This window comes from Tripterygium wilfordii, chromosome 12 (assembly GCF_013401445.1).
Source record: "Tripterygium wilfordii isolate XIE 37 chromosome 12, ASM1340144v1, whole genome shotgun sequence".
Lineage (NCBI taxonomy): Eukaryota > Viridiplantae > Streptophyta > Magnoliopsida > Celastrales > Celastraceae > Tripterygium > Tripterygium wilfordii.
In genome coordinates, this window is record NC_052243.1 from 6585914 (window position 1) to 6596731 (window position 10818).

Sequence of the window (10818 nt, forward strand, 5' to 3'; positions counted from 1 at the left end):
GGGTATGACCTATACAATCGCTACACGGTTAATCCACAAATCTTAATGGGCCTTTGTCTCTTGAACCCGAATGTTAGGAATAACTGGGGTTAGAGATAGAGACACTTTCGGTATATCCAGGAATGGAACATTGGAAAGGATGGGGATACCGATTCTCAATTAAGAGGTAGTAATTAAGGGATTAAGGAACCAAGAGAGTTGAATCGGATAAGGAAAGGTGAAATTAAGTATCTTAGTGCTTTTCATACTTGATCTAAACTTGTGTTTGGATTGTGCTTTTTTTAATTGTTTTAGTTAATCACTTTTAATTACTTGTTTTAGTTTAGAACAAACCAAATTCAAAACCAATTTGCTTTCCCATTTAGCATTACTTAGTTTTAATTGATACTAATTTTAATTGCCAGCACATCCTCGTGGGAACGATACTCCACTCTCTCTTTATTACTTACGCAATCTTTGGAGGAATGTGCTAGACTGACTTGGGATACCACTTCTTCTAATATTCGGTATCCGCCTATCAACTCTAACCATTTTGAGATCAAGTCGACCATCATTACTATGATATCCAACTCCATTGTTTTCTATGGCGTTCCTCACGAAGAGCCAAATGTGTACATTACTTCATTCTTGCACATTTATGCTACCTTTGGTATTAATGGTGCTTCACGTGAAGCAATTCTCTTGAGGTTGTTTCCATTTTCTTTGAGGGATAAATCTAAAGCATTGTTGATGTCACTCCCTCCCAACTCCATTACTACATGGGAGGAGCTATTGGAGCAATTTCTATCTAAATTCTTCCCTCCGACAAAAGTGGTTCAAATCCGGAATGATATTATGACTTTTGCCCAATTTGATCTTGAATCGTTCTATGAAGCTCAGGAAAGGTTCAAGGCTATTTTGAGGAGTTGTCCAAATCATGGGCTTGCGGTGTGGATTGTTTATCAAGTTTTCTATTCTGGATTGAGTGTGTCAATGAGGCAAATGTTATATGCAGCCACGAGCGGTTGTTTTGTGACTAAATCTCAAGAGGAGACCTAGATTTTGCTTGACAAGGTTGCCAAGACCAATACTTCTTGGCCAATAGAGAGGCTACCCAAAAGGCAAGGGAATCCAAGAGACGCTGACATGATGACCGCCTTAGCCTCAAGGAGTACATGCAGTTCAAGTAATGTCTACGGTGTCTTGTGATTATTGTAGTGCTAGTCATCAAACTGGAACATGTTTTATTAATACTTCCTCTTCCTCTCAAAGTGAACAAGCTAATGTTATTGGAGGTGGCAACTACAATCGCCCAATGAATGATCCATACTATACTTTCTACAATCCGGGGTTTAGGAATCATCCTAATTTTTCTTGGTGTAACAATTAAAATGTACAAAATCCTCCTCCACCATAATTCCAACCCCAAGAGAAGAAGCATAACATTGATGAGATGTTTGCCAAGATGGCTAGAAGCATGGAGGCACTCGCCAATAGTACTAGCCAATACATGCACAAGACTGATCATTATATGGCAAAGACTGATGCCACATTACAAAATGAAGCATCTATTCTTCAAAACCAAAGGGCTTCCATTCAGAACTTTGAGGTGCAAGGGGGGCAACTAGCCAATGCACTATTGGCTAGAGAAAAAGGTGGACTACCAAGCCAAACGGAGGTGAATCAGAAAGGCAAAGATCATTGTTATGCCATCACTCTCCGGAATGAAAATCTAGTGAAAACAGTTGTAGATCTTGATGCTGAAAAAGCGGAAAAACTAAAAAATGCAGAGTTACAAGAAAATGCAGCTGAGGAGTAACAGAGCCCAAATCCGATCGATTGGAATCTACCCCCGATCAATCGGAATATACCCCCGATTGATCGGATCCTCCTTGAAGCTGGAGTGGAAAATGAGGCAGAGAGCAATTTCGATCGATCGGACCCTATACCAATCGATCAGATGAATTAAAAAAGTATAGAAAATTCTAAAAAAGTGGCAAAGGCAGTAATGCGCAGCCCCCACTTCGCGGTTGAGTTAGATTGGCCAAAAAGTTCACTTCCCGCACTTCCAGTGAAGCCATATGTGTCGCCAATTCCATTACCTCAAAAATTGAAGAAGAACAAGGTGGATGATAATTCTCCAAATTCTTGGAGATATTCAAGAAGTTACAAATTAATATACCTATTGCGGAGGCATTGGAGCAAATTCCTAGCTATGCTAAATTCATGAGAGATATCATATCTAAGAAGTTACGACTAAAGGAGCATGAGAAGATACAATTGACTGAACAATGTAGTGCCATAGTGCAAAGGAAGCTTCCAATCAAGCAAGACGATCCGAGAAGTTTCACTATCCCATGCACCATTGAAAACACTTTGATTGAAAGATCCTTGTGTGATCTAGGAGTTAGTATTAATTTGATGCCATTGTTGGTTGCTATGCAAATTGGGTTGACGGAAATTAGTCCAACCACGGCATCTTTGTAAATGGTGGATTGATCCATCAAATATCCTCTTGGCATAGTGGAGGATGTCTTGGTGAAAGTGGGTGAATTAACGTTTCCGATTGATTTTCTCATCTTAGATATGGAGGCCAACCCCCATACCCCCATTATTTTAGAAAGACCCTTTTTGAGCACCGGAAGAGATTTGATTGATGTTGAGAAAGGAAAACTTACTTTGATAGGGGTGGGTGACCAAATCACATTCAAAGTGCTTGGAGCTAGGAAGCAAGCGGAGAATTCTCAATCATGCTTCCAAGTGGACCACATTGACATAATCATTCCAGAAATCTTGTAAAGGAGGCCTCATGCAATCTGGTAGCAACTACTTTAGCCCACGACATCAAGATTGAGACTATGGATTCCAAGGCTATTACATAAGCTGAAATTGAAGGGCCGAAGAAGAAAAAGAAGAAGACCAAGAAGAAGAAGAAGTCGAAGAAAATGAAGAAAAATGATTTTCCTAAGGAGGATGTGGTGATGAAGGCTTGTGTTCAATGCATAGCATCTAGGTCAACAAATGTCAATCCCAAGAAGTCATCAAGGGGAGTCTACACCACAACTCTCAAGGATCCGGCTTGACTTCACAAAGGAAAGTCGGGCTGAAGACTCTAAACCAAACGCTTATGGGAGGCAACCCAGGGTTTATTCTTCTATCTCTCTCTTTATTTTTATTCTATTTTCACCTATTCCATGCATTGAGGAGATTGCATATTTCAGGTGTGGGGATGGGAATCTAGTTTTCTAGTTTTTGCTTGTAAAAAAATTTGACTTCAAATGCTTTATGCCATGTCATTCTCAAGTGTATATTTGGATGAATTTTGTGATCTTTGATGCATTGATAGATCTTGCTATAGACATTCTTCCCAATTGAGTTTTTCTATCTTGAAAATTGTTTTGTTCATTATGCTTTTGTGAATATGGAGCACTTGTTTGTGGGGTATGAAATATGACTTGACCTTGGCCAATTGTGGGTATTTGAGATCAATTTGATTCTGAGTAGCACTACTTGAGCAATGAAAAAGAAAAATATATATATAGAAGAAGAAAAGAAAAGAAAAGGTTGTGTTTATAAATAATTGGTTTTTTCATTAGTTTTCTGCTGAGTAACTGGGCCTCTTGTCTAATAAGCAGTGAGTTTCGCATAAAAAAGCAGGTCGGTTCCTTCTTCTCCTTCTTCCATAACCCAAGCTCAGAGGAGGAAGAGATAAGAGGGTCCTATGGAAAATGTGGTCAGAAATCCATAGTAGAGTCCGACCACAACGACTGAATTGATTATATTCAGGGATAAGGATACTAGATTACCTAGTATAAAAGATTTGAAAATCATCACAAACCTCCCTTTTTTTCTATTTCCATTTTTCAATTTTTGGATTCTTATATGATGATTTTTGAACTTTCCATATATAGAAATGGAAAGAGATAGACTAGAAACGACATCTCTTATGTCAATGACACCAAGGGAAAGGGGATATTAAATGAATGGAATTGGGATATGGATGGAATATAATGAAATAGAGCCACTTTGAGGTTCCCTATGAACTAAGGCATAGAACGGAGCCACTATGAAGAAGTTTCGGGGGTTACGAAGGAAACCTCGAAGCTCATATTGGTCGTGGGTTGAGAACGGGAATTGAACTCTATGGGATCTAATCTCCCGTTGTTCCTCAATAGCTCAGTGATAAAGCGATCGACTGTTAACTGCTGGCCGTAGGTTCGAATCCTACCTGGGGAGATTTGATTCATTCCGAATTCTTTAATTCGAAATGAAAGGGTTCGCTTTGACCGTTAATAGTAGGTAACCCGTTCCTTCTGTCTTTGTTTCTATTGCATTCTATCTCATCGTATCGAATTCTGTTCTGTGATATTTGAGAATCACCGTCGATACCTCGGTGTAGGTAAGTCCAGGATAATCATTTGTTACATAGTCTAGGGATATTGACAACTAGCCAATTAAGAATTCCTAGATGTACTAACAAGTGCATCTTTGATGCACTCATTGATTCTCCCGAGAGTCCACAATTACCGCGAGCAAATATATAGGAGGGCATTTTTTTCTATCCTACTACTACTTGTACTTGCTCTAGTATTCTGCCCAAGCCCGGCTGAGGAAGAGTTACGAAGCATAAAACAAAAAAATAATCCTAATGTATCAACAACAACAGGGTTTATTACAAGATAGCTCATGATGTTCATATCGATTTATTATGCGCCTCTGTATCTAACATTGGGTAGACCTCATACAATAACTGTCCTAGCCCTACTGTATCTTTTGTTTCATTTCTTCTGGAACAATCACAAAAACTTTTTTGATTATGGATCTACTACCACAAATTCAAACCAAGAGAGTTGAATCGGATAAGGGAGGGTGAAATTAAGTACCCTAGTGCTTTTCATACTTTATCTAAACTTGTGTTTGGATTGTTCTTGTTTTAATTGTTTTAGTTAATCACTTTTAATTACTTGTTTTAGTTTAGAACAAACCAAATTCAAAACCAATTTGCTTTCCCATTTAGCATAACTTAGCTTTAATTGATACAAATTTGAATTGCCAACACATCCTCGTGGGAATAATACTCTACTCTCTCTTTATTACTTGCACGATTTCTTATACTTACGAATTTATAGCAACAAGTTTTTGTGTCACTTTAGGTTATTGTTGTGCTAATTTGGTTTTACTTTTTCTACAGAAATTCTTTTTCTTGTATGAGCTTGGGAAGGCGTACTTTTAGCATGGATTTGATTGGTTTGGATCCTGCGATTAAGAGGACCTTTCGTATGCTTAGACGGGAGCAAAATCATAACCGGCCTCTTGCCTAATAAGCAGTGAGTTTCGCATAAAAAGACAGGAAATTAGTGTTAGATTACCTTGGTTGCTAGTTTAATCTCGTAGCCTTTGTGACTTGAGTAATGAGATCCTTTGGGGTGTCTCAACACCTAATGCCCTAAGCCAACTGAACTGGCAGTCATTGGTTGAAAACTCGTTACAGGGGTCATTTAGAAAGCTTAAGGGGGTTGAGCATTGCACAAGTCACCTTTGAAACGGAAAAAAAAGAGAGAAAAAGAAAAAGAAAAGAATGTGAATAAGAATAAAGTTTAAATAAATGCTCATTGTATTTTCTTTTTGATTCGTATTGTTCTTGGAAGACTACATTACCTTTGTTTATGTCACTTTGAAGACAAATATCAAGTGAAATCCATTATGTGCTTCAATTCTTGAAATTATAAGCAAGGTGGATGATATAAGATCCTTGAATGAATGCTTTTATTGGCTTGAATGCCCAAATGCTTGCTTTGTTAGTGTGGATAGGGTTGCAATTGTGAGTTCATTATATACTCTTGTTGATGACATGAATTTTGGGCATTGAAGTTGTTTAATGTTTGTGGGTATCATTCTTGTAAACCCTCAGGAGACACAACTCCTCCTACTAGGGACACCTAGGGTTTAAAGGCTTGTGGCACACGCTAAGTGTCATCGTGAGCCCTATGAAAGTGGCATAGATTAGTTTCTTATTTGGATTTAGTCTTAGTTATTTTATTTTTCCTTTGAGCTTAACGAAAAATACTCTTTCCCTCTTTTATTCATTCTCAATTTGCTCGAGGACAAACAAATGTTAAATGTGGCGGTGTTTGATGTGCCAAATATATACATACAATTGTGCATCTTTTATACATAAGTTCATCCCATTTTTATTTGATTAAGAGTTGATATTTCCTAAGAAAGCTATATTTGCATATTGTAGGTGTCAAGGCAAAAAAGGGAGGAAAAGAGTGTAAAATGAAGATTTAGACTCCAGAAGTGATTGTCAACCGATCGGAAGTCATTATCGATCGATCAGACCTGGCAAAACAATCTTAAACTCGTGGAGACAGATTGCAATCCCGATCAATCGGTATTGGTTCAGATCGATCAGAGTTACTATTCATAACACAGCAGATTTCACGAAAAAGTCCCTAATTTAAGTGGGTTTGAGCCAAAATGACCCCAACTTGTTAGAGAAACTACATAGGGGTTTAAAGAGGTATAAAAAGGAAGATTTTAGGGTTTTAGAGGGATTCTCTCCCACTTCAAAAGATCTTGGAGGCTAGGGTTTTGGAGCTCTCAAGCCATTGAAGCTTGGAGAGGAAGGGGGTTTCTTCTCGCCTCTTTTATCTTTGTTTTTATGGTTTATTTTCATTGCTTGATGATATATCTTGAATCCATGGGTGGCTAAATTCTATTACTAGGGTCTTAATGCAACCTAACTTTGATGATTCAATAAACTTGGTTCTCTTACTTCTTGATTTCTATCTCTTATTGATTGTTTATGGGTGTGTTTAAATTTTGGATGTTTGGCCATCATTCAACTGATTTGTTGCCTACATTGAGACTAGAAGGAGATATCTATGATTTGCCTCTTATCATAGGCATCTATGATTTGCCTCTTAATGGGTCTTTGTTTCTTGAAACCGAATGTTAAGAATAACAGGGGTTAGAGATAGAGACACTTTCGACGTATCCAGGAATGGAACATTGGAAAGGATAGAGAGATCGTTTGTCAAATAAGAGGTAGTAATTAAGGGATTAAGGAACCAAGGAAGTTGAATCGGATAATGGAAGGTGAAATTAAGTACCCTAGTGCTTTTCATACTAAATATAAACTTGTGTTTGGATTGTGCTTTTTTTAATTGTTTTAGTTAATCACTTTTAATTACTTGTTTTAGTTTAAAACAAACCAAATTCAAAACCAATTCACTTTTCCATTTAGCATAACCTAGCTTTAATTGATACTAATTTGAATTGCCAACACATTCTCGTGGGAACGATACTCTACCCTCTCTTTATTACTTGTGCGATTTCGTATACTTCCGAATTTACACCAACAGAGCACAATGTAGAGGAAGAGAAGGATTTTCGTTCTTGCACTTGTGAGACCACAAAATGGTCTCTTGGGGTTGTTCTAACTCCAATTGAGGAGTTATAACTCCCCTTTGGTTCAAAGCCATAGGCAATTGGGAACCCACCCTTGGAGTGTTTGACCCCTTTTTGGTGTCCACTCCAAGTGCACCATGGCTAGCCAATGCTAGCCATGCCAACATCTCCCACTCACCCATGATGGGCTTAAACACGTCTCTCTTTTCACTTCAAGGTTCATACTTACAAACAACTCATGCGACCATCATACTTCGAAAGCTCATTGCTATACATCTGTTAGGAATATATGGTCGTTCGATTACTTGGACAACTCCAATCAATAGAATTTTTATGCAGCACCCTAGATCATTCAATCATATTCATATCTCTTAATCTCATAATCATCATTTTTTATATTCACAATTATGACGTATCACTTATAATAATCATAATCGTCGACTTGTGAATATAACGTTAATATGATATAGGAAATGATTTTTCTTTCAACTAGAATCCCTCAGTCTTCAGTTCAACTTGTTTATCTAGAGATGTTTCATTAGATCGAATCATTCATGATCATTGACAACATTCTAAAATAACAAGCATCAAACTAAAAATCTTGAGAAACAGACATAAGTCGTAACGGTACTCATTTGAGGTAAACTAATTAACCTCAAAGGTTTCACACTCTATAAAGATTGAGATCAATATCTTCATTTACCTTATAGGTCGTACAATGCTCATGTAGTATGAAATATGTGGTATGATATTATCTCCTTTCCCGTGGAGTGTATGTCTTCAATTAATAATTGAATACCGTACAGATGATAGTTCAGACACACTCACAATGTTTTAACTTGAGTTCCCATTCTACTTTTTCCAAAGAAATTCTCAGAACTCACATCCTGCATTAGAGACGTGGGTCTTTTCATTTTCGGGCATGACACATATTATGAGCTTATCTTAACTCTAGTTAAGGCGACAATCACATTTTAAGCTTTGAGCTTTCACATTATCACTTAGATAATAACTTTAAAATTGTCTTATCTCTATCTGTCCGACATACCTTTTTCATCAAAATGACTAATACACTTAGTATTATTCTAAGCATGTATGATTAATTTTACAAGGGATGTGTCACAAAGATGCTTTTTATTGATGAACATGTTAGGAAGCATATAGAATATTCAGTACACCACGATCTACGTAATCCTAGAGATTTTACATGTCCAAGGAAGGCATCTCTAGGAATTGGTTTCATCATTAGATCTGCAACCATCTCATGTGTAGATATGTACTGGATGTTCACCACTTTTCGTGCTACCTGTCTTTTATGAAATTGTGTTTGCATCTATGTGTTTGGTTTTACTATGATATTTGGGATCTCTTGTATATGCAATTGCTGCTTGGCTATCCTAGTAAACCAGCGTAGGGTGTGCAACATTGTCATCTACTCCCAAATGATCCAAAGACCTTTTAAGCCTGATGGCTTCTTGTACTGTAGCTGAAGATGCTACAAATTCCGCTTTCATTGTGCACAAGGCCATACACGTTTGCTTCTTACTACTCCATGATATGGAGTTGTTAATTAGTAAGAAGACAAAACCATAAGTGGATTTTCTTTCATCCAAATCTCCCCTCCAGCCAACATCAGTATAACCTTCTAGACGGAGATAAGTTCCTTGATAGCACAATGAATAATCCACAGTACTTTTTAGATACATCAAGATTCTCTTGATAGATTTCCAATGTGCTTGATCTATATTGAATTGGTATCTACTTACCATTCCAACCACAAAACAAATATTGGATATTCTACACATCATTGCGTACATTAGGCTTCCAACTACACTGGCATATGAAACTCTTTCCATTTGCTCTTTTTTTTTGTGGAGTCTATGGGCACAAACAATAGCTTAATCTTTCACCTTTTGCTATAAGAGTGTCAAGGAGTTTGCAATTTTGCATATTGAATCGTTCAAGAATTTTCTTGATATAAAATTCTTGTGATAGAGTCAATAATTTTTTTGATCGATCTCTCAAAATCTTTACTCCAAAAATATATGCAGCTTCACCCACATATTTCATTTCAAAAATTGGAGGCCAACCAACTTTTTTAATGACATTGACAAACTCCTTATCGTTTCCAGCTATTAATATATCATCCACATATAATGACAAGATGAAAATTTTATCTTTAGACCTCTTAACATATACACAGTGGTCTTCGTCAATCATGATGAAATCATATGACATTATTGCATTGTAAAAATGTATATGCCACTGTCTAGAAGACTGCTTAAGGCCATATATCAATTTCAATAATCGATACACTTTGTTTTCTTAGCCTTCTATTATGAAACCAACGAGTTGTTCCATATAGATTTTCTCTTTCAATTTTCCATTGAGGAAGGCAATCTTTACATCCATTTGATGTAATTCAAGATCAAAACTTGTCACTATAATTAGAATTAGGCGTTGAGGTAAATCTCACTACAAGGGAAAAAGTTTCCTCATAATCAATTCGTTCATGTTGAGTATATCCTTTCACCACAAGGCGACCTTTATATCTTTTGATTGAGCCATTGGCCTTTCGCTTGATTTTTGAGAACCCACTTGGCCCCAATTATCATGCCCCGACCCTCGGAGCTTGAGGAAAATCAGAAAATGACACAACAATGAATCAAGTAGAAAATTAGACAGCATCTCCCAATAAATTGGAGAATGCCTCCCCGTAAAAATATAAAGAAATTCAAAGATAAAATAATATCCAACACAATCCAAAACAAGACCCTTAGGGCCAACATCCACCTCCATACTATCTGACACGGGAGTCTCAAAAACCCATAGCACCCTCCTGGTCATCCAACATAAATCCAAAAATACAATCTCATAATGCATAAATATGTATCCAAGTCAAAATCAAAATAACGCATTCAAGTCCAAAACACAATTGAGTCATCAGTCTAGGCCACCACGGTCACGCCCCCTCCTGCTGATGTGAAGGACCTATATCAGAAGCAGACTCACCTGAGAGAATAAGAAATAAGGGTATGAGCCGAATGCCCAGTAGGGATAAAAATAGAGTATAAATAAAGGCTAAAATTTTAAGAAAGTAAATGCAGCAATATGTCAATGATAAAATATGCACCCGAACCTTCAAACTCACCTCCAATGATCAACCAGTAGTAGTTCATCATTCTCGAGCATTTACAAGCACCGGAATATTTGGAACAGTGGTAAATACTTGAGAATGTCAAATATTAGGCAAAAGTGTCACGCCCCGATCCACGGCGCGTGAAGAAAATGACAAATACGCAAGAACCAACACACCAAACACAACCACGTGCATATCACACGTTACATCCCAACCCAATATAAACTTTACCAAAAATTTCGGTAGCATCTCCCCATAAATTGAGGAAACCCACCTGTAATCAGATC